We start from the raw sequence: 15,463 nt of genomic DNA, 5'->3' as shown, positions 1-15,463 counted from the left end.
TCTTCGCATCATCGTTGTTAGAGATCTTTCATCTTTGACGAGAGGCTTCCCGTAATGGTATTTGTGTTCGTCGACCTCCATGATTTCATAATGTACATCGTCGGGCAGGTAATCTCCAAGATTGCTATAACCGGCCACCATCCTCGGATCATTAGCGACGATGTCTTTTGACACCTTGAGCGGGGGGCACGATTGGTTCGCTTGTTCAATGAGTGCTGAGGCATGCAGATGGTTTTTGAAAAGATTGAGACATGCGAACCATGTCTATTAGTATGAAGAAAGTCCATACAAATGGATCGTTTGGACTCACTTGATTTTGAATCACTTGAGACATGCAAATCATACCACATGGACAAGATGACTGAAAGGCCTCGTTTTCAGTAAGATGGAACAAGAAAGCAACTTGTTGGAAGTAATACATTTTGATGTGCGCAGTCCAATGAGTGCTGAGGCATGCAGTGGATATCGTTATGTTCTTACTTCACAGATGATTTGAGTAGATGCTGAGTGTATTTACTTGATGAAACACAAGTCTGAATTATTGAAAGGTTCAAGTAATTTCAGAGTGAAGTTGGAGATCGTCGTGACAAGAGGATAAAATGTCTATGATATGATCATAGAGATGAATAGCTGAGTTACGAGTTTTGCACACAATTAAGACATTGTGGAAAGTGTTTCACAATTAATACCGCCTAGAACACCATAGTGTGATGGTGTGCCCGAACATCATAAATGCACCATATTGGATATGGTGCATACCATGATGTCTCTTATTGAATTACCACTATCGTTTATGGGCTAGGCATTAGAGACAACCGCATTCACTTTAAATAGGGCACCATGCAATTCCGTTGAGACGACACCGTATGAACTATGGTTTAGAGAAACCTAAGCTGTCGTTTCTTAAAAGTTTGGGGCTGCGACGCTTATGTGGAAAAGTTTCAGGCTGATAAGCTCGAACCCAAAGTGGATAAATGCATCTTCATAGAATACCCAAAACAGTTGGGTATACCTCCTATTTCAGATCCGGAAGCAAAGTGATTGTTTCTAGAAACAGGTCCTTTCTCGAGGAAAAGTTTCTCTCGAAAGAATTGAGTGGGAGGATGGTGGAGACTTGATGAGGTTATTGAACCATGACTTCAACTAGTGTGTAGCAGGGCATAGGAAGTTGTTCCTGTGGCACCTACACCAATTGAAGTGGAAGCTTATGATAGTGATCATGAAACTTCAGATCAAGTCACTACCAAACCTCGTAGGTCGACAAGGATGCGTACTACTTCAGAGTGGTACGTAATCCTGTCTTGGAAGTCATGTTGCTAGACAACAATGAACCTACGAGCTATGGAGAAGCGATGGTGGGCCCAGATTCCGACGAATGGCTCGAGGCCATAAAATCCGAGAGAGGATCCATGTATAAAAACAAAGTATAGACTTTGGAAGAACTACTTGATGGTCGTAAGGCTGTTGGGTCCAGATGGATTTTAAAAGGAAGACGGACAATGATGGTAAGTGTCACCATTAAGAAAGCTCGACTTGTCGTTAATATGTTTTCCGACAAGTTCAAGGAGTTGACTACGATGAGATTTTCTCACTCGTAGCGATGCTAAGAGTCTGTTGGAATTATATTAGCAGTTACTGCATTATTTATGAAATCTTGCAGATAGGATGTCAAAAACATTGTTTCCTCGACGATTTTCTTGAGGAAAGGTTGTATGTGATACAACCAGAAGGTTTTGTCAATCCTGAAAGATGCTAACAAGTATGCAAAGCTCCAGCAATCCTTCTAAGGACTGGAGTAAGCATCTTGGAGTTGGAATGTACGCTTTGATGAGATGATCAAAGATTTTGGGTTTTTACAAAGTTTATGGGAAACTTGTATTTCCAAAGAAGTGAGTGGGAGCACTATAGAATTTTTGATGAGTATATGTTGTTAACATATTGTTGATCAGAAATGATGTAGAATTTCCTGAAAGCATACAGGGTTATTTGAAAAGTGTTTTTCAATGGAAAACCTGGATTAAGCTACTTGAACATTGAGCATCAAGATCTATAAGGATCAAAAACGCTTAATAGTACTTTGAAATGAATACATACCGTGACAAGATTTTGAAGGAGTTCAAAATAGATCAGCAAAGGAGTTCTTGGCTGTGTTACAAGGTGTGAGTATTGAGTAAGACTCAAAACATGACCACAGCAGAAGAGAGAGAAAGGACGAAGGTTGTCCCCTATGCTTTAGACGTAGGCTCTACAGTATCCTATGCTGTGTACCGCACCTGAAGTGTGCCTTGCCATGAGTCAGTCAAGGGGTACAAGAGTGGTCCAGGAATGGATCACATGACAGCGGTCGAACTTATCCTTAGTATCTAGTGGACTAATGTCACGACCGGTTTTTCAATAAAATAATTATTGAGAGACCAATCCCTTTTACGGACCAGTAAGGAAGAATTCCTTCTCACTGGTAGACAATATCTTGGTCACAGAAGAAAAATACCAGGAGTACTGAATATAATACAAGGTTGAGCAGAGACTGCCCCACAATTTATTACATGCATGCCGATAAAACAAGACGGCGGATAGGGTGGCATAACTACTAACTCACGATAATAACGGTGGTGGAAATATCACCGCGAAGCGAGTGATATGACTCCTGAAGACTACAGCTCTTCGAGCGTCGGAGTGAGGCTCGAGGAGACTTATTGCGGGTGGCGGAAGCGTATATAATACAAGTGACCAATATCCGGGATCGCGCAGGACTGACTGGGACTCCTCTAGGCGTCGGACACGCTATCAAACTCTTCATCCAAGAGATCACCTTCGTCAACATCTGGCCAAATCAACAAGCCAGGTGAGTACTATGAAAGTACTCGCAAGACAGTTTGGACATAAGATATAACAAATGAAAACATGAAGCATATGAACAAGTTAACCAGTGCGCTCAGACATAGAGATAATAAATACTGGGTGCCAAACGAGGGTCTGAATGACTCCTCGAGAGGAAACTGCAAGAATAGTAATACTGGTGCCAAACGAGGGTCTGAATGACTCCTCGAGAGGAAACTGCAAGAATAATAATGCCACAGTCGGGCGTCGGGGCGACACCACATAAAGGGCTTATAACAGGAAATAAAGGCAGTGCATGCCACAGTCGGACGTCTGAGCGACATCACATAAAGGGCTTATATTGCAAGTAATATACAAAACATGTCACAGTCGGACGTCTGAGCGACATCACATAAAGGGCTTATGTTGTAGCTTAATAATACAGTAGCTCGAGAACATAAATTATCACCAATATGAAACAAAGATAAGGTTAGTCCATCCGCAGGAATAACAATTAAATTGGGTTTTACCACTTAAGCTTGTTCACCGGGAATATATTTCCACGAGGATAGATAGAGATGTACCGATTACTCTACTTGATCATGGATACGATGACTTGGAAGGATTTGACTCTGTAGAGTTTGTACTTAACCACAGCCAACGGATTTCAGTAGTCACGGGGACTAGTTCCGTCTACGGTGTTTTGGAAGAAACACGTCTAACCAGTACACACCCATTCAACATTCCGAAGCCAGGGATCACCCTCGGCAACGTTCAAGAAAAACCTTGAGACAGGGAGGCTACAACCTCGCGTAGCATGGGATCAAATTTCTATACGCGCGCTCTAAGGGGGTGCCCCCCCTCTCGGTCCCAACCGGAAACACCCATGCCCCCTGACCGGATGACTGGCTTTAATCCTGGGCCAAGGAACCATCATCCCGGCCCCTCTGTTTGGTGTGTACACGGAAAGAGGTTACCAACTTACTAAACCGCATCTTGGCAAAGAAACACGTGGTAGCACGGAAGGGAAAAGAACGATAACGTGACTCCGTCCACGTTAACGTCGGAAATTGTCGGATGACGCAAGGCTGGTATGCTACAACAGTACCACCTTGCTGCCCTTCATGTCACCACATGATTAGGCCATCTCTCATCAGAGATCATCGCAACTTTGGAACATGCGGGTAGTTGCCTCACAAGCCACGAGGTACTCACCGACACTCATATGTCCCGCACAAGCTTTCACGCAAACATGCAAAACACCTATCATATCAAAGGTTCAAACATGCTTGCCTGGTTCGGAGAAGTCGGAGTCTAGCTCGGCGAAGTTCGCGGCTCCGTCACCTCTTCCGGAACCTACGGCATAACGAAAACGGGCACTAACGTGAAAACCAACGCGCACACAGAAACTTCTCCAAATTTTTTCCAAATAAATCCCATAAAAAACTAGACAAAATTTTAAGACTGTCAGAAAAAGAATCACTCAAAAATCCCTTTTTATTAAAAAGTTATAAAGGTTTCTATCCAGGGACTCATCTGTAATGAAACAGAAAAGTTCCAGGGTTTAAACTGAGAAAACAGAAAACGCTTCGGACAGAATGCGCCAGTTCAAAAGGGAAAGCGTATTTTGCCCGAAGGCGCCAACAGAAAACGGTTCGAGGGAGAATAGAACAGAGGCTGACATGGGGGTCCACATGTCAGGTTTAAAAAGCTCGCCGGCGCCCGAAGACTGCGGTGGACGCCGGCGTCGAACCACGGCGAGTCAGGAGGATCGGAGGGTACCAAGAGCTTCAGCGTGTCCTTCCGCGTCGGTGGGTGGTGGACTCGACCGTCGGAGAGCACCACGTCGACGGCGTCACTTTCTCTGGCGGACGGCGGCTCGGGTGATGGTGGGGAACTCCGGTGGTGAGCTGCAAACCTCGAATTGAAGCGCGGGTCAGAAGAGTGGATGCATAGGGAAGCTACTGGCAAGAGATGGGAGGCGGAGGTGCACGCACGGGAGCGAATCGAGCTGGATCCCGTGGCGGGTCGCGGCGGCCGGAGTTGAGGAAGGAGACCTCCTCGGGGCTCTTCCAGTGGCTAGGCGTGCTCTAGGTGGAGTGCAGGGATGGTGTGGGTTCGAGTTGAAGCTCGGGGCCTCTATTTATAGGCGGATCGAGGGAGTGGCCGTGAACGGAGAATCTCCGGCGAGCAATTACGGCGATGTCGTGGATGAGCAGGTGGTTTAGGTGGCCAGGCAGCATCAGTGAGGTGCACTGGTGCCGTTCCCCCCGCAAATCTCGGTTGGTCTTGGCGTAATGGCGCCGGTCCACGGTGGGGTGCCCGCACGGGCACGTCGGCGGCAGAGAGCGCGCTCCGCGCCCTGCGGTTCACGACGAGAGTGGCAGCGTGTTCTGGGGAGTGGAAGGCCACGCGGCGAGCTCCGGTGGCTTGGGCGGCGCTGGGTGGCGCCGTTTGCGCCGCGCCTCCCTCTGGCGGCCGCAAAGCCGCCGCTGGCGTCGGTCACGGGGCGGCGCACCTCTTCCTGCTCGTCGCCGACGTCCGCAAGGCTCCAGGCGCTCGTGCGGTGCAGGGACAAGGGGGAGGGGATGGGGAGCAAGGCGACATCGGGGCACTGTCGAGATGGACAACAAGTTCTGAAGAAAACGACAGTAGCACTGAAATGTTCTCTGAACTTTTCTGAACCTGATTTTGACAATGCACTGCAGGTGTTCGACAGAATGATTTGGCAATGAGAAAAAATTTCCTGGGGCTGGGACTTGGTGAGGTGACCACTCAATGCACCCAGAGGCTGCCTGATTTTACTTGGAATTTTTGGAGAAAGATTTGAATGAATTTCACCAAATTTGACAAATCTGGTCCAAACTTGCAGCAAGTGTAGTTTGAAAAATTTGAACTGAAGATCAGTGGATCTCCGTGGATCTTGGTTGAGGGTTCAAAGGACTAGGAAGGGGAATTGGTTTGGGGGCAAAAATCAAAGCAGAGATGGTAGCTCCTTTGTAAATCTCCAAGGGCTTGAATAGAAGGCAGAAATTTATTTGACAAGTTTTAAATGGAAAAATAATTATATGGAGAGGTACAACTTGCTGGATTTGATGCAAAACATGATCCAAAGATGAGGGAAGGTTTAGGAGAGTGGATTTGCACTAAGGCCATGGCAAGAGGGAATTGTTGAAAGTGGTAAAGGATTATTCCAAAAGCCATAGTGCAATTTCAAAGAGATTTTCAAAAGGCATTTTTCTCAAGTGAAAAGTATTTTGTCTTGAGTCAAAATAAAAAGGCAAGGACCTCCAAGACCAAAAGTAAGTCTTGGGTGAATCCAAAATAAAAGACTCTTGCCAAAAAAATATAGAAAGGGAGGTTTCTTTGGAAGAAAAATTTAAATCACCTCCCTCAAGTCAAATAAAATCTTTTGAAAAATCCAAATAAAATTTTGGGTGTCACAACACCTACCCCCTTAGGAAAAATCTCGTCCTCGAGATTTCTGCTGATCCTCAAATAGATATGGATACTCTGCCTGGAGGAAATCTTCCCTTTCCCATGTAGCTTCATCCTCAGTGTGGTTGCTCCACTGAACCCTGAAATTTTTTGTCGTTTTCTGACGGGTCCTCCTTTCAGACTCTTCCAATATCTTTACTGGCCTCTCTCTGTAGGTGAGGTCTGGTTGCATATCAATGTTCTCATGAGGTACATGCTTCTCCGGGTTACTCACACATTTTCTCAACTGTGAGACGTGGAATACGTCATGGATGTCTGACAGCTCCTTGGGCAAGTCTAGTTGGTAGGCTACCGTGCCTCTTCGTGCCTTTATACAAAATGGTCCAATAAATCTCGGGGCTAGCTTCCCCTTAATTTTGAACCGTTGCAGACCCCTCATAGGAGATACTCGGAGGTATACGGAATCACCGGGTTCAAAGCTGACCTCACGATGTTTTTGATCATAGTAGCTCTTTTGTCGGCTCTGTGCTGTCTTGAGTCGGTCCCTGATCTGCTTAACTTTCTCCTCGGCCTCTTTAAGCATGTCTGGGCCGAAGATACGGCTGTCACCTGTTTCTGACCAATTCAATGGGGTACGACACCTTCGTCCGTACAATGCTTCAAAGGGTGCCATTTGCAAGCTGGCTTGGTAACTGTTGTTGTAAGCAAATTCGGCATACGGCAAACTCTCTTCCCAGCTGGATCCATAGGTGAGCACACAGGCTCTTAGCATATCCTCTAGGATTTGGTTTACACGTTCCGTTTGTCCATCAGTCTGAGGGTGGTACGCTGTACTGAAAGCTAGTTGCGTGCCCAGAGCTTGTTGTAGGTGATCCCAAAATTTGGAGACGAATTGTGTGCCTCGGTCGGATATTATAGTCTTTGGGACTCCATGCAAGCAAACTATACGGGAGAGATAAAGTTTTGCCAGTCTTTGTGTGGAGTAGGTAGTCTTCACGGGAATGAAATGAGCAACCTTGGTTAGTCGGTCTGTGATGACCCATATGGCGTTATTTCCACGTTGTGATCGGGGTAGTCCGACGATGAAATCCATTCCTATTTCATCCCATTTCCACTCCGGTATCCTGTTTGGCTGGAGTAGCCCTGCTGGCTTTTGATGCTCGGCCTTGATGCGCTGACATGAATCGCAACAAGCAATAAATGCGGCTATATCTCTTTTCATACCATGCCACCAAAATCTTTCCTGAATGTCTTTGTACATTTTAGTTCCTCCAGGATGGATTGAGTATGGAGCGGTGTGGCTTTCGGTCAAGATTTGTTGCTTGAGTTCCTCAATGTTAGGTACGCAAAGTCTGTCTCCATACCATAATATTCCTTCACTGTCTGTGATGAACTCTGAAGCCTTGCCAAGGTTCATTTTCTTCTTTATACCTTCGATGCTGGGATGTCCCTGTTGAGCCTTCTTAATTTGTTCCACCAGGGTGGGTTGTACCTCCAGATTTGATACGGTGCCCTCAGAGACTAACATCATGTTGAGCCTAGCAAACTCTTGCCGAAACTCAGGCCTCAAGTTTTGCGGACCGTCGTTGTCCGGGCTGGGGTTTCGACTAAGGGCATCAACCACTACATTTGCTTTCCCTGGATGGTAGTGAATGCCGACATCATAGTCCTTGACCAATTCCAACCAGCGTCGTTGGCGTAAATTTAGCTCTGGAAATATATTTGAGGCTCTTATGGTCCGTATATATCTCACAGCGATTTCCCAACAGAAAGTGCCTCCACTCCTTGAGTGCATGTATGACGGCTGCTAGCTCCAAGTCATGTGTTGGGTAATTTTCCTCATGTTTTCGCAGCTGCCTGGAGGCATACGCGACAACTTTGCCATCCTGCATTAGCACACACCCGAGACCTTTTCGGGATGCGTCACAATAAACTTCAAAACTCTTGTGTGTGTCTGGCACAGTTAAAACTGGTGCGGTTGTTAGCTTCTTCTTGAGTTCTTGGAAGCTTTTCTCGCATGCTTCCGTCCATACAAATTTCTTGTCCTTCTTGAGCAACTGTGTTATAGGTTTGGCCACAGTGGAGAATCCTTCAATAAATCTTCTGTAATATCTGGCCATTCCTAGGAAACTCCGCACATGTGTAACGTTGGCGGGTGGCTTCCAGTCAAGTATGGCTTTGACCTTTTCTGGGTCTACGGCCACGCCTTCTTAGTTCAATATGTGGCCTAGGAAACCAACTTGCCTTAGCCAAAATTCGCACTTGCTAAATTTGGCGTACAACTGGTGTTTTCTTAATTCTCCCAAAACAATTCTGAGATGCTCAGCATGCTCTTCCGGTGTCCTTGAGTATACCAGAATATCGTCAATGAACACCACAACAAATTTGTCCATGAATTTCATGAACACTTTGTTCATGAGGTGGACGAAATATGCGGGGGCGTTCTTTAGTCCAAAAGGCATCACTGTAAACTCGTATAACCCATATCTGGAAGTGAATGCTGTCTTGGGGATATCTCCTGTCCGTACTTTCAATTGGTGATATCCCGATCTCAAATCAATCTTTGAGAACACCTTGGCTTGTGCGAGCTGGTCAAACAAATCATTTATCCGTGGCATCGGATATTTGTTTTTGATGGCGACCATATTGAGGGCTCGATAGTCTATACACAGTCTCAGCGTCCCATCCTTTTTCTTGGCGAACAACACAGGCGAACCCCATGGTGAGGAGCTGGCTCGAATAAATCCTTTGTCCAATAATTCCTTTATCTGCTTCTTCAACTCCACCAATTCTGAGGGTGCCATTCTATAAGGTTTCTTATAGATGGGCGCGGTGCCAGGTGCTAGTTCAATGCTGAATTCTATCTCTCGGTCTGGTGGCATGCCTGGTAGTTCTTCAGGGAACACATCAGGAAACTCGCATACCACTGGAACTTTTCTCAGTTCTGCAATGTCCATTTTGTTCAGTTTTGGTTGCTGTGATCGTGGCCTTTCTTGAGCGGAAACCCTTATTGTCTTGCCGTGATGGTGAGTGAGAATCACTGTCCGATTGAAACAGTCGATGAATCCTTTGTTGGTGGTCAACCAGTCCATCCCTAAAATGACATCCAGTCCTTTACTCTCCAACACGATGAGATTTGCTTGGAATTGTAGTCCTTCGAACTCAGTGACCACTCCTTGGCAGTAACCCTGAGCGATTTGCTTATTTCCGGGGGACTTGATGATCATAGTTTTTTCCAAAGGAAGTATCGGAAAACCATGTTGTAAAACAAAACTCTTCGAAACGAACGAATGGGAAGCTCCAGAATCAAACAAAATCGTGGCAGGTACTGTGTTGACAGGGAACGTACCGAGCACGATGTCTGGGGCATTCTGCGCTTCTTCCCTGGTCACATGGTTCAGGTGACCCTTCTTGTGGTTGTTGTTGGGATTGAAATTGTTGCGCTTGGGGGCTGGATTGTTTCCACCATTGTTTGGCTTGGGGGCCGAGTTCCTTGGTTTTGGGCACTGTTTAGCATAGTGCCCCTCTTCACCACAAGCATAGCAGGTGACCCCTGGATGGTATGTGTACTCCTTGTCTCTGGCATGAAACTGTCTGACGGGCCTTGGATCAGCAGTCGTGGGTCTCCTTGCTTCTGTCCTTGGAACCTCAGTCTTGCTTCGGTTGCTGCGGGCAAGAGTCGTCTTGTCCCTCTTTCGCTTACGGATATCTTCCAGACTACGGCGCTCATTCTCCAAGGTAATGGCCTTGTCCACCAGAGTCTTAAAATCCGGAAAGGTGTGTACAATCAGTTGGGATCTTAGTGCTGGTGCCAGGCCGTCCAGGAATTTTTTCATCTTCTTGTTTTCTGTCATGTGTTCGTCGTAGGCGTAACGAGATAGCTGGGTAAACTGACCATTGTATTCTGTCACTGACATGCCTCTCTGCTTCAGGTCATCAAACTCTCTCTTCTTGATTTTTATGATGCTCCTGGGGATGTGTGCCCCACGGAAGCCTTCCTTGAACTCTTCCCAGGTGATGTTGTGTTCACTGGGATGCATGTGTAGGAAGTTTTCCCACCATGCTGCAGCTGCTCCAGTAAGGTAGTGTGGTGCATAAAGCACCTTCTCATGATCTGAACACTGAGCAATAATCAGTTTCCTTTCAATGTCACGAAGCCAATCATCGGCTTCCAGCGGCCTATTGGTGTGAGCAAAAGTTGAGGGGCGAGTCTTCTGTAACTCAGATAACTTGGAATGTGGTTGATAGGGCTCACGGTGGTTTCCCATATTGATGACATGATTCATCATCTCTTGGTGCTGTTGCTGGCTTTGCTCGAAGAGACGGCATACTTGAGACAGGGCTGCTTCGCTGTCTTGTTGACTGGACTGTCCCTGAGTGAAGTTGTTGCTAGTCTGTGTCCCATAAACTTCTTCTGGCTGATTGGGCATGGAGCGAGTCCACGGACGAGACATTTTTCCAGTCTGGGGTATTATTTTGCAAAACCCATGAGAAAAATTGTGTAGCACAAGGAAAATCTTGCAAAGGCAACAATTTAAAAGACCTCAAGGTTTTTAAGAAAACATAAACGATTATGCACGGAGAAGAACCGCTTAGCATATATCTTACACGCGAAAAGCAAACACACGATACAGCACTCAGGATGTGCGTACACATTCCTGACATGTTATTTAGACTAGCGTACTCCTCCGGAAGGCAGCAAACACACCAATACAAACTAGCGTACAGAGGAAACACATCATACAAGCAGACATAACGCGCGGCTACTCGGTGCTCTCAGTCGGAGATGGTGAAGATTTCCTTCCCCTTGCCGATGGCAAGACTCAGCGGTCCAGGAGAATCAACCTCCACCTCCTCTCTAGCTGGCTCTTGGCGCGTAACGCTGCGCTGCGGTGATGGCGCGGGAGCGACAGGTTGTAGAGCGGGTGCGGCAGGCGGTGCAGCTCTGACTTGAGTAGGAGCGATGACTCGGTCGAACTCCTCAGTGGTAGGCAGACGGCGAGCAGTGGCTAAAACGGCCGGTGCATAAGAGGCTGAAGATGAGACGAATGTCAGAGGCGGTGCTGTGTGAAGAAGCTCCTTCCTGCAGGCAGGACCGCCCCGGACTAAGTCCATGCGGGCAGCCACAAGATCGTCCACGAGGTTGTTGAAAGACTCCTCCAGGGCCTTGAGATACTCCACAACCATCTCGATGGCTTCATCTCGCTCTCCTCGATGGCAGGCGAATGCATAGTGACTGGTGTATGGCACATGGCATGGGAGGTAGCGGTAGCGACGAGTCTTCATCGTAGGAAGGATGTCCCGAAGACGAGCTATCGCCTCACGGGCAGCCATCTGCATGGCATGCCTCTCCGTAGGCATGGCCCTTCCCACAAAACGGAAGTGGCGAGCTGCAGAGCGTCCTCCCTTGAATTGCACCACAGCTTGGTGCATAGACACGTCGTCACTGAGCTTGTGCTGGTAGAGCGTGAACTCCGGGCGAGTCGCTGGCCCGATCGCGAGCTTGGTGATGGAGACGAGGAGCTTGACAAACCCCTCGGGCACGTTCGTGAACACTCGATTCTCACAGCTGCTGCCAGCCATCTACAAAAGTAGGCAAAAATTCTGAGTAGTCATGTCATAAATTTATGATGACCAACAGAAAATAGCTACAATTGCAAAATGCTGAAAAAGCGCAAAAGACGCTAATAACCGATTAGCAATCGCACCTAGTGGCTTCCTACAATCAGCCTGGCTCTGGTACCAAGCTTGTCACGACCGGTTTTTCAATAAAATAATTATTGAGAGACCAATCCCTTTTACGGACCAGTAAGGAAGAATTCCTTCTCACTGGTAGACAATATCTTGGTCACAGAAGAAAAATACCAGGAGTACTGAATATAATACAAGGTTGAGCAGAGACTGCCCAACAATTTATTACATGCACGCCGATAAAACAAGACGGCGGATAGGGTGGCATAACTACTAACTCACGATAATAACGGTGGTGGAAATATCACCGCGAAGCGAGTGATATGACCCCTGAAGACTACAGCTCTTCGAGCGTCGGAGTGAGGCTCGAGGAGACTTATTGCGGGTGGCGGAAGCGTATATAATACAAGTGACCAATATCCGGGATCGCGCAGGACTGAATGGGACTCCTCTAGGCGTCGGACACGCTATCAAACTCTTCATCCAAGAGATCGCCTTCGTCAACATCTGGCCAAATCAACAAGCCAGGTGAGTACTATGAAAGTACTCGCAAGACACTTCGGACATAAGATATAACAAATGAAAACATGAAGCATATGAACAAGTTAACGAGTGCACTCAGACATAGAGATAATAAATACTGGGTGCCAAACGAGAGTCTGAATGACTCCTCGAGAGGAAACTGCAAGAATAGTAATACTGGTGCCAAACGAGGGTCTGAATGACTCCTCGAGAGGAAACTGCAAGAATAATAATGCCACAGTCGGGCGTCGGGGCGACACCACATAAAGGGCTTATAACAGGAAATAAAGGCAGTGCATGCCACAGTCGGACGTCTGAGCGACATCACATAAAGGGCTTATATTGCAAGTAATATACAAAACATGTCACAGTCGGACGTCTGAGCGACATCACATAAAGGGCTTATGTTGTAGCTTAATAATACAGTAGCTCGAGAACATAAATTATCACCAATATGAAACAAAGATAAGGTTAGTCCATTCGCAGGAATAACAATTAAATTGGGTTTTACCACTTAAGCTTGTTCACCGGGAATATATTTCCACGAGGATAGATAGAGATGTACCGATTACTCTACTTGATCATGGATACGATGACTTGGAAGGATTTGACTCTGCAGAGTTTGTACTTAACCACAGCCAACGGATTTCAGTAGTCACGGGGACTAGTTCCGTTTACGGTGTTTTGGAAGAAACACGTCTAACCAGTACACACCCATTCAACATTCCGAAGTCAGGGATCACCCTCGGCAACGTTCAAGAAAAACCTTGAGACGGGGAGGCTACAACCTCGCGTAGCATGGGATCAAATTTCTATACGCGCGCTCTAAGGGGGTGCCCCCCCTCTCGGTCCCAACCGGAAACACCCATGCCCCCTGACCGGATGACTGGCTTTAATCCTGGGCCAAGGAACCATCATCCCGGCCCCTCTGTTTGGTGTGTACACGGAAAGAGGTTACCAACTTACTAAACCGCATCTTGGCAAAGAAACACGTGGTAGCACGGAAGGGAAAAGAACGATAACGTGACTCCGTCCACGTTAACGTCGGAAATTGTCGGATGACGCAAGGCTGGTATGCTACAACAGTACCACCTTGCAGCCCTTCATGTCACCACATGATTAGGCCATCTCTCATCAGAGATCATCGCAACTTTGGAACATGTGGGTAGTTGCCTCACAAGCCACGAGGTACTCACCGACACTCATATGTCCCGCACAAACTTTCACGCAAACATGCAAAACACCTATCATATCAAAGGTTCAAACATGCTTGCCTGGTTCGGAGAAGTCGGAGTCTAGCTCGGCGAAGTTCGCGGCTCCGTCACCTCTTCCGGAACCTACGGCATAACGAAAACGGGCACTAACGTGAAAACCAACGCGCACACAGAAACTTCTCCAAAAATTTTCCAAATAAATCCCATAAAAAACTAGACAAAATTTAAGACTGTCAGAAAAAGAATCACTCAAAAATCCCTTTTTATTAAAAAGTTATAAAGGTTTCTGTCCAGGGACTCATCTGTAATGAAACAGAAAAGTTCCAGGGTTTAAACTGAGAAAACAGAAAACGCTTCGGACAGAATGCGCCAGTTCAAAAGGGAAAGCGTATTTTGCCCGAAGGCGCCAACAGAAAACGGTTTGAGGGAGAATAGAACAGAGGCTGACATGGGGGTCCACATGTCAGGTTTAAAAAGCTCGCCGGCGCCCGCAGACTGCGGTGGACGCCGGCGTGGAACCACGGCGAGTCAGGAGGATCGGAGGGTACCAAGAGCTTCAGCGTGTCCTTCCGCGTCGGTGGGTGGTGGACTCGACCGTCGGAGAGCACCACGTCGACGGTGACACTTTCTCCGGCGGACGGCGGCTCGGGTGATGGTGGGGAACTCCGGTGGTGAGCTGCAAACCTCGAATTGAAGCGCGGGTCGGAAGAGTGGATGCATAGGGAAGCTACTGGCAAGAGATGGGAGGCGGAGGTGCACGCACGGGAGCGAATCGAGCTGGATCCCGTGGCGGGTCGCGGCGGCCGGAGTTGAGGAAGGAGACCTCCTCGGGGCTCTTCCAGTGGCTAGGCGTGCTCTAGGTGGAGTGCATGGATGGTGTGGGTTCGAGTTGAAGCTCGGGGCCTCTATTTATAGGCGGATCGAGGGAGTGGCCGTGAACGGAGAATCTCCGGCGAGCAATTACGGCGATGTCGTGGATGAGCAGGTGGTTTAGGTGGCCAGGCAGCATCAGTGAGGTGCACTGGTGCCGTTCCCCCGCAAATCTCGGTTGGTCTTGGCGTAATGGCGCCGGTCCACGGTGGGGTGCCCGCACGGGCACGTCAGCGGCAGAGAGCGCGCTCCGCGCCCTGCGGTTCACGACGAGAGTGGCAGCGTGTTCTGGGGAGTGGAAGGCCACGCGGCGAGCTCCGTTGGCTTGGGCGGCGCTGGGTGGCGCCGTTTGCGCCGCGCCTCCCTCTGGCGGCCGCAAAGCCGCTGCTGGCGTCGGTCACGGGGCGGCGCACCTCTTCATGCTCGTCGCCGACGTTCGCAAGGCTCCAGGCGCTCGTGCAGTGCAGGGACAAGGGGGAGGGGACGGGGAGCAAGGCGACATCGGGGCACTGTCGAGATCGACAACAAGTTCTGAAGAAAATGACAGTAGCACTGAAATGTTCTCTGAACTTTTCTGAACCTGATTTTGACAATGCACTGCAGGTGTTCGACAGAATGATTTGGCAATGAGAAAAAATTTCCTGGGGCTGGGACTTGGTGAGGTGACCACTCAATGCACCCAGAGGCTGCCTGATTTTACTTGGAATTTTTGGAGAAAGATTTGAATGAATTTCACCAAATTTGACAAATCTGGTCCAAACTTGCAGCAAGTGTAGTTTGAAAAATTTGAACTGAAGATCAGTGGATCTCCATGGATCTTGGTTGAGGGTTCAAAGGACTAGGAAGGGGAATTGGTTTGGGGGCAAAAATCAAAGCAGAGATGGTAGCTCCTTTGTAAATCTCCAAGG

The sequence above is a fragment of the Triticum aestivum genome, chromosome 2D (assembly GCF_018294505.1).
Source record: "Triticum aestivum cultivar Chinese Spring chromosome 2D, IWGSC CS RefSeq v2.1, whole genome shotgun sequence".
NCBI lineage: Eukaryota > Viridiplantae > Streptophyta > Magnoliopsida > Poales > Poaceae > Triticum > Triticum aestivum.
This window is presented reverse-complemented; position numbering follows the sequence as displayed.